This window comes from Notamacropus eugenii, chromosome 5 (genome assembly GCF_028372415.1).
Source record: "Notamacropus eugenii isolate mMacEug1 chromosome 5, mMacEug1.pri_v2, whole genome shotgun sequence".
In the NCBI taxonomy this organism is placed as follows: Eukaryota; Metazoa; Chordata; class Mammalia; order Diprotodontia; family Macropodidae; genus Notamacropus; species Notamacropus eugenii.
Genome location: NC_092876.1, coordinates 114781339 through 114797621, shown reverse-complemented (window position 1 = coordinate 114797621; position 16283 = coordinate 114781339). Strand labels below are relative to the sequence as shown.

General features: G+C 39.7%; 1 protein-coding gene and 1 long non-coding RNA gene across 3 annotated transcripts in view; one reads left to right on the top strand and one right to left on the bottom strand.

Annotated features, from left to right (window-relative positions):
- ME3 (malic enzyme 3) overlaps nt 1–16283 on the bottom strand; it is a 326185-nt gene that overhangs the window by 123991 nt on the left and 185911 nt on the right. The gene's annotated exons all lie outside the window — the stretch shown is intronic.
- LOC140505059 (uncharacterized) overlaps nt 3644–16283 on the top strand; it is a 32180-nt gene continuing 19540 nt past the window's right edge. Inside the window, exon 1 of the long non-coding RNA XR_011967335.1 lies at nt 3644–4309. This is a non-coding gene — a long non-coding RNA (uncharacterized lncRNA). The remainder of the gene's footprint in view (nt 4310–16283) is intronic.

The window sequence follows — 16283 nt, the reverse complement described above, 5'->3', positions numbered from 1 at the left end:
TTTCAGCACCCTAGGCCCCGCTAGGAGGAAGGGAGTTGTCCAAGATGAAAATCAACGTAAAACAATAAAGAAGGTACAGATTTTCCTTTTCTGTGCCCCTCTAGTTATCACTCCCAATAAGAGTTTTCTCAAGGCTTAAAACTGTTTGCATATCTTTCATTTATTCTTTGTGTAACCCATGGGTTATTTGGGCCAAAATTCTTGATATGATGGATCTGGGTTTAATTTCATAAGATTTCCTACAAATAACTATGGTTTGTGCCCCTGCCTATGGAAATCATTTTTCTGACTCCAAAAGGGCCTTTATTTCTTTGATAAGCACTGAAGATAAAAGACATCAATATAGGCTAGTTTTTTTAACCAAACAAAAAAAATGGACTTATACCTGAGACTACTGAGAGTCAAAAAAACCTTCTCCAGCTTTCCCACAAGGTACTACATAGTACTTACTTTCCACACTATTCTTTATGACTTTGGATTATTAAGATGTCGATTAAACCTCCATTTTTTTTTTTGTTGGGACCCACCTTTCTCATTGGGGCAAGATCCTAGGGTTGCTAAAGGGTTGAATTTCTTCACCCAGAAACCTTCATAGTCCACCTGATCTACATTATGATTAAAGGACAACACATAGGTTTGCCTGTCCAAACTGCAGTTCTTCTTGGGGCTGTGGCAATCTCAGCCCCAGATCCCTGTCAAATTGATGGTTTATTTCTTTTTCCTCTTCGTTTCTTCTTCCTTTTGTCATAGCTATCTCTCCAGGAGAGATAGGCAAGAGGACACATAGACAAGTGGCCAACAAATTCCCCTCTCCTCATCTGGGCTGTTCCTGCCTCCTGATCTGCATAGGGTACAGCATATGGCTGTCAATCAGAACCAGCGTCTCTGTCAGTTTTGATGTTCTCCTCTGGCCCTGAGATCCTTGATGCGTCTTGGTTCCATGTAGGGCCCTGTAGATATATAGGCCTTTTTCCAGCTTCCCATGATGCTCCACATTTCCATCTCCTCATCTTGAGGTCCATGTGTTATATCTTGAAGTAGGTCTCTTCTTTGGCATGTACCCCGGGAATCTCTTAGGAGAGGGGAGGGGCTTTCTCAAAGAGTCAAGAGAAGGTTTTCTCCATGTCTGCTACAGTTCATTGTCGCAAACTATAGTATGGAGTTCTGCAAAGAGCATTGGCCTCAAGAGTCAAAAAACATGGCTTAGGTCCAGGTCTCCCAGTTAGAATCCAAGATTCTCAGAGTTGGAATGTTCTCTTGTATATTACCCTGACAGACCTGGCAGATGGCTCCTCAGCATCCCAAGCTGTGTGACTACAGACAAGTTACTTCCAATTTGGGGGGGTCTCAGTTCAACTCTCCTTTGTAAAATAGGGATAAGACTTGCACTCCCTACTTCACAGCGTTTTTGTGAGGATAAAATCAGATATGAATGTGAAAAGTTCTGTAACCTATGGAGCATGATGTAAATGAGAATTGTGGTGGTCTTTTGTGAATGCAGATAACAGCAAGCCTCTGTTCTTCCTAGCCTACCAGTCCTTATTTTCAGTTATTCTCTTTCAGTCTGGGGGGAAAGCAATGATTCTAATAAAAACAACATGAAAGAAACGAGAGAAACAGGAAAATCATAGAATGTGCTATGTAGGCATCTAGGTGGCAGAGAGGATAGAGCACTGGACCTGGAGTCAGAAATCTGAGTCCAAATTCTGTCTCAGACATGTAATAGCTGTGTAGATCCTGGTCAAACCATTTAACCTCTATCTACCTCAGTTTTTTCATCTGTACAATGAAGATAATATTGATGCTTACCTCTCAGAGTTGTGAGTATAAAATGAGATATTTACAAAGCACTTTGAAAACCTTAACATGCTATATAATATCATTACTACTATTATAATTATTGCATATAACTACAGTTAAAGAAAGAAGAAAGGATGTATTTCCTTCATAGCTATAGTCATTTTAGGTAAGTACTCTAAAAGGCTACACATTTCTGGATAGGTTCAGGTCATGGTCCTTTGAAAGGAATTTTCTTGGTAAACTGATTCTGCTGGAAAGAAAGAATGGATGTGAAAGTTGACTTTAGCACGCTATGCTCTGCAGAATTTCCATGCAGGAGTTCTGAGGTCTTTTCCAGATTCTATAGGCAAAAGCAGGTGGGCTGAATTTCTGCCTAGCAGGAAAAATGCATCTTGGCCGTTAATGATTCCATATGGCTTCATGCAGAGGCAGCACCAGATGACTGGAATAAGCAGATGTGAGCTCCCAAGTCTGACACTGGCTCATTGTAGGATCATCTAACTTTGCTGAGCATCAATTTTCTCATCTGTATAATAGCAGTGATAATGACGCTTGTACCATGTCCCCTTTCTAATCTGTTTATGGATTTAAAGATACCTACGCTATCTTCGTTAGTCAATTTTTTTAGTTGTTTTTCTGTCATGACTCCTTATGACCCCATTTAAGGTCATTTTCTGGGCAAAGATACTGGAGTGGTTTGCCATTTCCTTCTCCAGCTAATTTTATAGATGAAGAAACTGAGGCAAAAAGAGTAGGGACCTGCCCAGGGTCTCACAGCTTGTAAATGTCTGAGGCCTGAACTGAACCTTAGGTCTTCCTGACTTTAGGCCTGGTGCTCTATCCACGGTGTATTTTACAAACATTATCTCATTTGATCCTTACAACAATCCTGGAAGGTAAGGGCTATTATTATTGTCCCCATTTTTATCTATGGAGAAGGTAGAAGAAGTTAGCGGACTTGCCGAGAATTCAGGTCTTCTTGACCTCACTCTTAGTGCTGTATCCACTGCACTAACTGGCAGTCTTATGCTTGAAACAGACTTTTTCCTGGGAGAGAGCACAATTTATAATTCATGCCTTCATTCACCCATGTGGTCTTCTTTATTTGCTTCCATAGACCCTCCCAGTCTGCCCAGTGTGGGGGAGACTTTCCTCTGATTCTTTTAACACTGTATGGCTCCCACGGCTCAGCTTGGGATGTGCATCTGCTATCTCTCAGCTCATTAGATGACCGCCCCCCTCCTCCTTTTCCAGGATACAAATTCTTTTACCTATTACTGGAGTTTTAAGTGAGCAGTGATTCTCATAATCTTGGATAGGAAGAACTATTTGCCCCCATGAACTTAAAAAAAATCCAAAAACTTGGCCTGAATTTCATGAAAGTAACTGTAGATAAGGTCTCCTCACTAATAAGACACTGTAAATTACATTAGTGTCTCCTGCTTCCATCAAAGCCTGCGAAAAATCCTTTTCAGTTTTTTCTTTTTTAATTCAGTTACCCGAGAAAGAAAGACAAACAAAGATAAGGCTCACTTAGCCTCAGAGATTTGGCAGTCAGAGAAACAGACTCTTACTCTTAGGTCTTATCTCAGACCTTTAGTCAAGCTGTGTTTAGAGAATTCTCTTCAATTAAAGAAAGAAAGAAAGAAAAAACCCATTCAAATAGGCAACACTTATTTAGGCCACTTGGCACCTATTCACCCTCAAAAGAAAAAAATAAGGAGGGAGTTAATTAAAAAAGGTCAGTGACATTTGGAGAACCACTCAGGCCTGAATCATTGTGAGGGACATATACTTTCAACCCTGTATGGAACAAAGCCTCTCTGTTGACGATAAAGCTGCCATTCCATGCATTTTTGGCTGTAAAGAAAGCACCATCCTCTTACTGCCCCAGGCTGACAGTGGAGGAGCTAATTTTAAACCACACAGGCACCCAGGGAGTAAACAACCGAGTAGGAAAAATGAAGTCTGATGAACTTAGTTAGGGTCTTCTTGGTGTGTAATTTACCTACCTATGTGCTGTGTTAGGCCCTGTGGGAGGATATGTGCGATTGAATTCTCCTATACAAAATACAGTCCTTGCCCATTAGGAGCTTAGAAATCACACTCTTAATTGCTGCCAGTGAAACAGTGAAATGTCCTTAATGGGAGACAGGGAGAGAGAGTTAGTAGATAATTGCGTGGTAAGAGTTGGGTAACATAATTTTCTTATTCCTGAAGTATAAAAAGGCCTGAGTCCTGACCTTTGGTTTCCCCTTCAGGCTGTTTAAGTTAGCCTGTTCTCTTCTTTTACTTCCGAACTAAGATGACCTGAGCTGGGCCATCACCAGTTGTCTTATGTCTTGCTGCCGGACTCAGATGACCCTGGAGGAGAGAGTGAGGCTGGTGACTTTGCAAAGCTCTGCCTCACTTAAATCCAACTCACTTGTAAGTCAAGATGTCACCCTTCTGACAGAACTGGTCCTCTTCGAGAATGAAGGACAAAAAACAAGATGTCCTGACAAACAGAGTGAGTCACTTTTCATTTTCTTTCTTTTTTTAACCTCTGTCTTATTGAGTATTATATCATAGAACGTTAGACCTTAAGAAATGACAGTAGAGGGGGGGCTTTAGCCATTGTCTGATTCATTACCTTACTTTATAGGTGAGCAAAGGGAGGTGCAGAGAGATTAAGTGACTTGCTGAAGGTTCCACAGGTAGTAAATGGCAGATCCAGGATTTAAACACAGATCTGACTCTAAATCCAGTGCTACCCACTTTGTATCATCTTGCTTCACATCTAAATCATCTAGTTTAGCCTTTTTTCCAAGGGCCAAATTTCCTTCTATGATATCCTTGACAAGAGGTCATCAAATAGGTGCTGGAATACTTCTAGTGATGGCCAACTTATGTGGCTTTACAACACAACCCATTCCACTGATGACTACTCTTTTAGGAAATTCTTTCCTAGAAAGCTGAAATCTGCCTTCTCATGACTTCTTCCCATTTATCTTATCCCTGACTTTTGGAATTATGAAGAACAAATCTACACACTTTTTTACACAACAACACTCCCCATGTGTGAAGATAGGTATCATGCCTCCTTTTCATTTTCTCTTTTTTAGGCTTCATATTTCTAGCTCCTTGAATCATTCCTTAAGCAATAGCATTCCTTGACCCTTTATCATTTAGCTTATGGCCCTCTACTTTGTTAATCTTCCTCTTAAAATGTAGCTGAATTATATGCAGTTCTTAAAATGTGCTCAGATTAGCACAGTGCAGAAGGCTATTTCATGTCATCTAGACCCTAGATTTCTATAAATGCAGCCTAAAATTGAATTAGACTTTTAGCAGCCTCATTATTTGACTTGCTCATATGAAATACTCACTTTCTTCAGCTGATCTTCCTATGACCCAATTTCATTTCTCACAGTACAGTTCACCCTCACATGGTGATCTTCTTAAAGCATAGGACTGCCCATGTCACTCTCCCACTCAGTTTTATAGACTTTAGCAGTTCCCTATCATGTACAATTTTAAATATAATATCCTGCTTGTTGTTCAGAACCCTTCATAACCTGGCTCTCCCCCTACCTTTCTAGCCTTATACCTTACCTAACTTCCTTCCATGTGAGAGGTGGCCCAATGACGCAAGCCCTCTTACTGCTCCTGGAACAAGACATTCCATCTCTTGACTCTGAGCATTTTCAATGGCTGCTCTCTATGCCTGGCATGCTCTCTGTCTTCATTTCCACCTCTTGGCTTTGATGGCTTCTTTCAAGGCCCAGTTAAAGTCCCACCTTCTAGAGGAAGCCTTTCCCAATCCCTCTTAATGCTAGAGCCTTCCCTATATCCATTATCTCCAATTTATCCTGTATCTTACATAATTATTTTCATGCTGTCTCCTCCAGAGACCTCCTCTAGAGCAGGGACTTTTTTTTAAAAAAAACCTTTCTTTGAATCTCCAGTGCTTAACACATAACTGTTGCTTAATAAATATTTACTAACTGACTGACATGTGGAGATGCAATGTGGCGTAATGGATAGAGAGCTGACATCAAAGCCAAGTCCACCTCTGGCCTATTGACTGTGTGACCCTTGGCAAGACACTTAAACTTGCAATGTTCTCTCTAATCTAAAGAGATGAAAGTGCTGGTTTGTATTGTTAGAGGGAGTTTCCTCATTTAGAAGTTCCTTCTACCAATGAAAGCACATCGTAGAGAATTAGATCTGGAAGAAACTTTGGAGATCACCCTAGTCTCTCATTCTATAGATGTGGAAACTGAGATACAAAAGAGTCAAATCACTTGCCTAAGGTCATATAAAGAGTAAGTGATGGAGCAGAGGTTCAAACTTAGATCCTTTGGCTTGAAACACAAGGTGCTTTCTACTATACTGGACTGATCTTTGCTAATTTTTGTATTTATTCAGATTGATCAAACTCAAAGTTTATAAATAATCATTCCCAAGTGTACCAATCCGATGGCACAATACTAGATTGTACCATACAACACCGAAGAAATAATGGTGCTGCCAGGAAATAGTTGCACAGCCAAGGAGGATGTTGGTTCTTCCAAGCAAGGAACAATTGTGAAGTTGGCCATCTTCCTTCTATTCTATTTCCCCCAAGTTTCCAGACTTATCCTTTCTGGCAGAAGGGTAGGGGTGGGACCTATTGGTATAGAGAATTCCCTGAATGATGGGAGTAAATGCCTTTTATCAATACAGAAGCACTCTTTCTGAGACTTGGACAATTGCCTAAGTGGCACAGTGGATAAAGTGCCAGGCCTAGACTCATAAAGACCCATCTTCCTGAGTTCAAATCTGGCCTCAGACACTTACTAGCTGTGTGACCCTGGGCAAATCACTTAACCTATTTGCCTCAGTTTCCTCATCTGTAAAATGAGCTAGGGAAGAAAATAGCAAACTATTCCGGTATTTTTGCCAAGGAAACCCCAATGCAGTCATAAAAAGTTGGACATGACTGAAAACACCTAAACAAAAGGATTAGGGATAGAACCTGTGCTTTCATCGGTATTGGGAACTCCCTGAATGAGGAAGTAAATGCATTTTACCAACACAGAGCCATACCATCTGAGACTCTGAGAACTGCCTGCAGTACTGAGATGTTAAGTTACTTGCCCAGGGTTATGCTGCTAGTATATGTTGGAGGTGAGATTTGAACCTAGGTCTTCCTGGTTCCCAGACCACCTCCCTACAAACTGAGTCATGCTCCCTCTTCAGCAAAATGATATCAAAATAAAAAATGCTGACATGTGGCACTTCAAGGTTTACAAAATATTTTCTGTCTGCTTTTGAAATCAGAGGATTTCAGTAAATGTGACCGCCTCTCAGTAGTTGTGTGACCACAAGCGAGTCACTTAGCCTCTGCCATCCTGAGTTTCTTTAACCATAAAATGATAAGACCACTTGCAATCTCTTCCTCACAGGGTGGATTTGAAGATCAAAGTAGGTGACGACTATAAGGTCATTGGATCACAGATGTCGAACTCGAAGGTGCTTTGGAGGCCACCTGATCTAATCCCTTCATTTTACAGATGAGGAAACTAAAGCCCCTGAGAGGTATCAAAATGTCAGGGGCCAGATTTGAATCTAGGGATGGGAAACCTGCTGCCTTGAGACCACATGTGGCCCTCTAGGTCCTCAAGTGTGGTCCTTTAACTGAATCCAAACTACACTACATGTGGCCTTGAGACTGCAGGTTCCCCACCCCGTATCCAATACTCTCCTCATTCCATATTACATTACACTACATAGTGTTGCCATTAAAAGTATCATAAACCATAAAGTGCCATATAAATATGATTTACTATTATTATCAACAGATGTGTACTGAGTAGTATATGCCTTGTTTCTTCAGGGTGCTTTGTACAGTTGGTGGATGGGTTAGCAAAGAATTACTCTTGAGGAATGGCTGGTAATGACAGTCCTCTCAATTTGTCTATCGATTTAGTGAGAACCACATGTATTAAAATTAGTGCTCCCCTCCCCTGCCCCCATCGCCTAGAACAAGGGTCTCTGTATGGTAGGTGGTCAGTGAATATATACAAGATGAATTTACAGAAATGAAGATAAAAGTTCTATTTTAATAGCAATTCCATAACCTCTAAATGAAAAAAAAAATAGGCAAAGATATCAGAAATCCTGGATTCTCCTCCCAGGTCTGCTATTTAGGAGTTTTGTGACACTTGACAAATCAGTTAACACTTTGTTACTATTTACCTCAGTTTCCACAGCCAAAAATGGGAATACTGATACCTGTCCTCCTCTTCTCTGGTGGGATCAGTTTCTAGAGGTATCTGCATAACACTAAGCTCTATGGAAGACTGGATGCTATTTACATACAACATAATTTGCATTATTTGCATACAATAATATTTTCATGGGATTCTAGATTCCTTTTTAAACTAAATGTCATATTTTAAAGTCATCTATTTTAAATGCTGTACCTACTACTTTTGTGCCTCTGTTGATGATGAGATGCTACTTGGCAGAGAAGCCAAATACTTGAGGTACATTCCAAAGGGAAGAAGAAATTTCTTCATCTGTTCTCTGTGAATAGAAAGGTTCCTGATAAGGTGGACAAGGAGGTAGATGTGGAAAATGTGGAATTCATTAAGAGGCCCGATTACATTGCAAAGCTGATGAAGAATGTCCTCTATCTCCAAAAGCATCACTTTCTGACTAAATTATTTGTAACCATGAGAAAAAAGGGCATGTCCATGGAAATTTCAGCTGAAATTGATACTGGAGCCCAAATAGAAAATCAGCTCAAAATCGCAAAATTAGAATTGTGGTGCTCACAGATGATTCTTATCAAGACCGAGGAACGTCAATGTGGTCTCAGCTGTTTGTTGAAAATGAAAAAAATGTGCCAAGAAATGCAGAGAGAGTTAGTGGAAAGCAATTTTTTTTTTTAAACCACTTTCCAAAAACAAGAATAAGAAATCTTGTGGTCTACTCTTTTCCTGAGTAGACACACTTAACACTAGTCATATTCTATTAACACTGCAAGTCTGGAAGAAGCTTTACAGATGTCCCAATTTCTAAAATAAATGAAAACTCTCCTGTAGTCTCTAAGGGCTCTATTTGTTCTAGGCCTTCAAGGCAAATGACAGTGTTCATTTGTTCTCTCTCTTTTTCTGATTCTATCTCTGTCTCTGACTACTGTAACAAGAATTTGCAACAAGAATTTCTTAGTTTTTCAAATGCAAATGGCTGTCAAATGGAAGACATCTTGTTTTGGTAGTAGCTTCAATTCTGACTCCAAAACATTCCCAGTGAGTCACCTGTTTATAAGTCCATACAAGATATAGAGAGAAATGTTTTTTAAGGCCTATCTATTCATTTTCCCACAGCAAGCCTGGGGAGGCGTTTCTACATTTTTTCCACTGATTTATAAATTGTTGCAATCTTCTCACTAAGCCACAGAGCAAAGGATATTTGGAACCAAACTACAATGAGAAACCTAGGGCCCATAAGAATGGGGATGGCATGATTCTGGTTTGCATTCTCTCATATTTACAAGGCAATTTCATTGTTGGACATAATGGTTTTTATCTCCAAGCAATTTGTAAGCGGAAGAGCCCGGCTGCAGTAATATATCATATAAACATTTTTGAAGTTCTTGTTGGGCATTAGTCATGAAAGCTAGAATTTAATGAGAGACTGAAATGCTGTTTTCAAAGAGGACAAAAGTTCACTGTAAAAACATGCTTAAACACAGGGGACTCTGACGATTGAAAGCAAATGCAAGAGGTGGCTATGGACCAGGAATCAGATGTTTTTAAAAGGCTCACATAGTAACTAAGTGATAGAAAGGGTCTGACCAGGCTCATGGTTTTTCATATGGCCTCCAATAACATAAATGCCATTGCCAGGAGAAATCACTACTTTCAACTGTCAATGACAAAGGAAACTGAGATGTTATTAAATGGTTTTCTCTCTTCGGACCTCAGTTTCCTTACCTAGAAGGACAGATGGGGTTGGCTGGCTGGTCCTCAAAGTCCCTTTCAGTTCTGAAGTTTTGTGATTCCATAATTCAAACCCTAACTCTGCTACTTACTGCTGGTGTGACCTCAGGCAAATCATTTCCACTTTCTGGGCCTTAGAAAGCTCTAATGTGTGATCCTATGAATGACCTGTGGTCCTATGAGCACATGTGATTCAAATGCACCCCCTAATTAAAGAGTGTCTCCTCTCTAAAACATCCCTGAGGGTTGCCAGATAGGTCACAACCCCCTCCTAGATTAAAACTCCTTGAGGTCTAAACTTGAGTCTAAACTGTATTCCTTCCACATCACCTAAGCATGGTGCTTTGCATGTAGTAAGAGCCTAATAAGTGTTCACTGAATGCATTTATAAAGACCTCTACTAGTTAAGTCTATTGCTCACAAGGTGGTCAATAAGTCCTTCTCTTGACCCTTGTAATCCAGTTACCTTTTCATCTCTCCTCTCTTTCACTGAAAAATTTCTTGAAAATGTAGCCTGTATCTGATAGCTCCACTTCCTTATCACTGGCTTGTCTACCCCTTTGCAATCATCTTCTCCCCTCATCTATCTTAATCACTAATAACCTCCCAATTACCAAGTCCAATGAACTTTTTCATCTCTCATCTTCTCTGATATTTCTGAAGTATGTGACACTGGGTTACATTCCCTCCTTTTAGATACAGTCTTCTCCTCTGATGTTACAGGTGCTACTCTCTCCTGGTTCTCCTCTCTCTTCTTTGTTCATCACTATTCTTTATCTTATTTCATGATCAAAAGAGAGAATATTTGTAAAAATATAAAAATGTTTGCACAGTGCCTGGTACATTATCGCTTATTTCCTTCCCTCTCTCTCCCTTCTCTGTCTTTTGTTTCCCCTTGGTCTTCATCCTCTTTCCCACTTTAAAGGTGCATGTTGTGTTCCACAGGATTAAGCCCTTCTTCTCTTTTCTCTCTCTATACTCTTTTCTTTGGCAATACCATTCATAATCATGCCTTCACAGCTTCCTGGTGTGGCAAAGTGGAAAGGACACTGACTTTGGAGTCAGAGCAGACCTGGGTTCAAATTCAGCCTCTGGCATTTTCCAGCCATGTGACCATGTGGAAGCCATATGACATCTATCAACTTTAGTTTCCTTTAATTCCTTGCTGGAATTCCAATTCACCAGGTTATGAGGCTTAAATGAGAGAATGGATGAGAAAGTATTTTGCAGACCTTAAAACTGCTTCACCAGCTATTATGTTATTCTCATCTTGGATTTTATGAAGTTCAGATAGAAATGATCCTGGAACAAGTTACTGTTCTCTGGTTCTTTTATGTTTAATGTTCAGTGGACTGTTGTCTAATTGGATTTTTAAAAAAAACTTCCTTTTTATAATTGAATAAAAGTGTTGGTATGTGATCTTAACTTCCGCGAGTTCACTGAAAACATCCCCAGGACAACATTAGCAGCAGACAGGATAATACATACTTCATTTTATTCACTCATGGTTTTACTTTGTTTAACCAGGTCTCTATCTTTTGAGAGCTTTTCATTCCATTGAATTTGGAGGTTTTTATTATTATTGTAATATATTTCTATCCTGATAGCCATGTTTCTAGCCCTGATCTAGGCTCCAGATATGCATCTCCAACATCTGCATATAGGGCTTTACTTACTTAAACACTCCATAGTACCTCAAACTCAATTTGTTTCAAATTGAACTTGTGGTGCATTTTACATAGTGTACCCAAAGTCTAGATATAGCTTTAAGCTATTAAAAAAAAAAATTTTTTTTTAACGCACTAAGACTTTTGGGACATCCTAATATTTATTTGTAAATGTGTTGTAAATATCCTGTATTTGACTGTAAGACCCACTGAGGTAGAAACTATGTTTCATCTATGTATATAAGACTTTGCATATAGCACATACTTATTAAATGTTTGTGCAACTGAATGAAGTTGTTGAGTAACTGTAAGCCTGGATAATTAAACTCTGGAGTGTCATGCATAGGGAAAAAATAGGATATGATTAGACATGAAAAATGATAAAGCTTAAGAATGATATTGGTCACTGATAAGAGATGATGTACTCTTACTGAATTTCAGCTTGTAAAGTGTCTGTTTTCCTATAACTTATCCTGGAGGTCACTATTAATAAGAAGCAAGGTAGCGCATGGAGGAGGAGAAGTTGCAATTGTTCATAAGGTAGAGAAATTCAATGAGTGATACCCATAAATTTGTTACTGGTTATTCCATGTGCTGGTTAAGACTGGGTCAGATAAGCATACAGATTAATCTTCCTTTGTCACATTTGTCATAATTAATTAAGTATTGGTTTGACGGCCAAACAATTTGTTTTTCTTTTCTCTAGTTATGGGAGAAAAAGGCAATATCACCTAGGTCAATTTTAAAAAGATAAATCAAATAATACCAAAATATTTTATTAAATTTGACTCTCTTAATATAAACAAAGTATGTAATGTAATACAAGACTAAAATAATTCTATACTATCGTGCTCACTGAAGTCTACTGTCCTCAATTACTGCTTATCTTAATTACAGTCCTCCTTATCAATTTCTCCTTATTTAGGAAAAAAAGCACTTTTACTTTCCCTGAATTTTTTCATAGTTCCCGAATCTTCTGATTCTCAGGTTCAGCACAAAATGAGAATGGTTTCTGGATTCCAGACACTTAACATTCTCCTGGGGATAATAACATATTTGTCCTGCATACTGGGCAGGACATTCACAGGGCAACTGTGAATGCAAGAGGAAAGATGGAATGGAAAGAACATTGGATGGGAAATTAAGAGTCCTGGATTCTCCTCCTGATCTGCCACTGACTAACTGTGGGGCCTTGGAAAAAAATCACTTTGTGATTCTCCGTTTTTTCATCTGTACAAAGATGGCACCAGACTAGGTGATTTCCAAAGTTCCTTCCAGCTTTAACATTCTTGGGTCAAGTGAGAACACATCAGAGTCTGATGGCCTCTAGCTGCCAGCTGTCTGTGACTTTAAGCACGGGCATGGCTGAGACAATAGGAAAGATTAGTCTTCACTTATCTTGTAAGAGAGAAATATCAGTGTCTAAACTTTTTGGTTTCTGCTATGCTTTAGACCTCCAGTGTCATGTAAGGAAGTCCACTGTATAAAACTTTCTTTCTATGAAACTGGGGAGACCACCAATACAGCCACAGAGAAGACACCCAGTGAACAGACTCTCCAAAGCTATAATGCTTTGTCTTGCAGAGGTCCCATCAGACTCTCTTGCTCACCCCCCTGATAACACAGATAGTTCCGTAGCTTGAGAACCAACTTAGAAACAGACATCTATTCTGTAAAGTGAGGGAAATCTGTAGAATGATTGTGCTGGAAGGGACCTTACACTTTTTGCATTTCATCTTCCATTTTCCAAGGGACCACACCCAAGTGTTCCTGGAAAGATGACATTCTCTCCTTTTCAAGGATCTCTTGGGAAAAGGGACTCCATAAGCTTTTCTGGGGGAAAACCATAAGTCGGTTCCAGTGTGAGATCATACTTCTGTGGAAGTGACTTGAGAGACGTGGAGAATGGATTGGCTGTTGCTGAATTCTTTGGAGAAATTGTGATTTGAAAGCCTGTTTGTTTTTACAAAATCAAGGGTGTTAACTATCCTGACAAAATCCCTGAAACAGAATAACCCAACTTCTGTAGACATACAAAGTACAGTAGGTAGGATTCTGCCTTCCCCTTTCACCCACATTATAACACTTTTACAAGTTAGGATCTATTGTTGTTTGTAATATATCTTTCACATATGGCAACGTGTCACCTCCAGAATAAAATATAAAATCCTGTTTAGTGTTCAAAGCCCTTTATAACCAACCCCTTCTCTTTCCAGTTTTCTTACACATTATTCTTCACCTCCCCATGTACTCTGTGATCCAGTGACACTGGTCACCTTGCCACTCCTTGTACACTCCATCTCCAAATTCCAGGCATTTCACTGGCTGTCTCCCATGCCTAGATACTCTCTTTCCTCATCTCTACCTCCTCCCAGCTTCCCTCAAGCTTCAGCTAAAATCTCATTTTCTACAAGAAGTCTTTCCAAATTCCCCTTAATTCTAGTGCCTCCTCTTTAATTTATCCTAACTATATCTACTAAGTGATGTGATAATTTAATTATTTTTAACAATATTTGTTTCTTTGAGAGGCAGGATAACAAAGTAGATAGAGGACCAACTTTGGAGTCAGAAAGATCTTGGATCAAGATATTAATATACTAGGGATAGCTAGGTGGCTCTGGAGTCAGCAGGACCTGAGGTCCAATTTGACCTGACACACTTGGTAATTACTAGCTGTGTGATCCTGGAAAAGTCACTTAACCCTGATTGCCTTACCAAAAAAAAAGAATAAAGAAGATATAAATACACTAGCTGTGTGCCCATGGGTAAATCACTTAACATCTTAGCATTCCTGAGCAATCCTCTAAAATTATATGTTATAGATGAGGTTTCACTTTGCATTGGTTAATACAATTTCCACAAAGAGGAATTTCCTAAATCTATGAAATCACAGATTTGGGCCTCAAGTATCCACTCTAAATATAAGGTCTAGGATGTTAGGATTGCAATAAGCATTTATTAAGCATTTTCTAGGTATCAGAGACAGCTAAGTGCTGGGAAGACAAATATAAGCAAAAAAAAAAAAAGGTAGTCCCTATCTCTGATAGGAGATGACATAAAAGGTGTCATGGATAGGGAGGAAGGAAAATGAGTGGTAGCAAAGAAGAGAAAGTCTAGAAGTGAAGCGCGTAGAGAAATGAAGACCCAGCTGGCTTGGGTGACCTCCTTAAAATGGAGGGTATGTCCAATGTGTGAAGTCCAGGGGTGAAGAAGCTTCTCTGCCATATGGAGATGAGATGGGTCAGCAGGGTTGCCTGGAGAGGAATGATCTGGAGCTAGAGGCCATCTCATCCTTCTCCCTCCCGGTGGCACAGAAAAGTGAAAATGTTTGCTTACAATAACAGATGACTCAATACCAGGTATGACAACGCCTCTCTGTGCTCTTTACCAAACACCACGGCTGCTGCTGACATGGAAGCTTCAAAGTTGAAGGGGCCAGTGCCCATGACTTAATTCAAGTTCAGCACCAGGGCTATCTAGGGGAAAAGCTGGGCTAAAAAGCCTGAACACACGCATTTCCTTCACAGGGTAAGGAAATTCTTTCCACACCTACTCCTTTGATCAGTGTGGCAAGGATCACCAGGGACAAAAAACAGGGAAGACAGAGTCAGATCAAAATGACAAAAATGTAATTTTGCTTAAACGGTGGGGGAAATTCTCTTTTAACTAAAGGAAGTCATATGTGGTGCATCCTGTCCTATTGAATGTAGGACATTGACTTCTAGCCTGAATAACAATGATGATCATGCTGTACATCTGCATAGAACGCTAGTTTTCCAGTGCTGCCCCACGTATGTAACTGATGACCTTAACAGCTATGATGTACCCACAAATAGATATTTTAGTCAAATCTACAAATTAAGTCAATAAAAACTCACTGGACTTTCACTTCACTGCTTTGATGAATCCATGATCTCACCAAAGTGATACAGACTGTAACTCATTCATGTCTGTCTATCCTGTGCAAGCTTGACTGTGTTTTATCATAAATCATGCATTCCGCATGCTGGGGTCTTCCTCTATTATATCTCTTCACAGGGCACAGGTTTCAATGTGGCCTGCCCATCAATAATCCCTCATTTTCACTTTATGACCTATCCCCCTTTTCCACAACTCTCTGATGCTATCCTACACATGAATTCTCTGACACAATTCCTTGTTGGTAATAGGTTGTAATCTATCCATGCCTATCAAGTACCTCTCTATTGGTCTCAGGCTGATACACAGCATTGATTCTTTGGAGACTGTGGTATTCTGTGATATACAGCCAGAGAACATGACCGGTAGAAGAGTGCAGAGCCTTTGATTCAAGGAGAATTTAGGAATAATTAAAAGCACCACACAAATTTCCCGAAGGCAACCTAGCTCACTCCCTTCCTCTGGAGTTGACCCTGGGCCAAGCTCACTGTCTATCCACAATGTGTGTTCAAGATATTTGAACCATCTCTGTGCATTGCCCACCTACTTGTCATCAATTAGACAACTGCCATTTTTCATCATTTGAATCTTCTGTGTGATTATGGATCTTTTTTTGTTGCTGTTCAATTGTTTCAGTCATATCTGATTCTTTGTGACCTCATTTGGGGTTTTCTTGGCAAAGAAACTGACATAGTTTACCATTTCCTTCTCAAGCTTATTTTATAGATGAGGAAACTGAGACAAACAGGGTTAAGTGACTTGCCCAGAATGACATAGCCAGTAAGTGTCCGACGCCATATTTGAACTCAGGCTTTCCTGACTCCAGGCCTGTCCTAGCTGCACCTGTATCTATTTAGCATACTATAAAATGTCCTGATGCTTGATTTAATAGGCACAATATTGTTTAAAATGAGAACACCTAAAG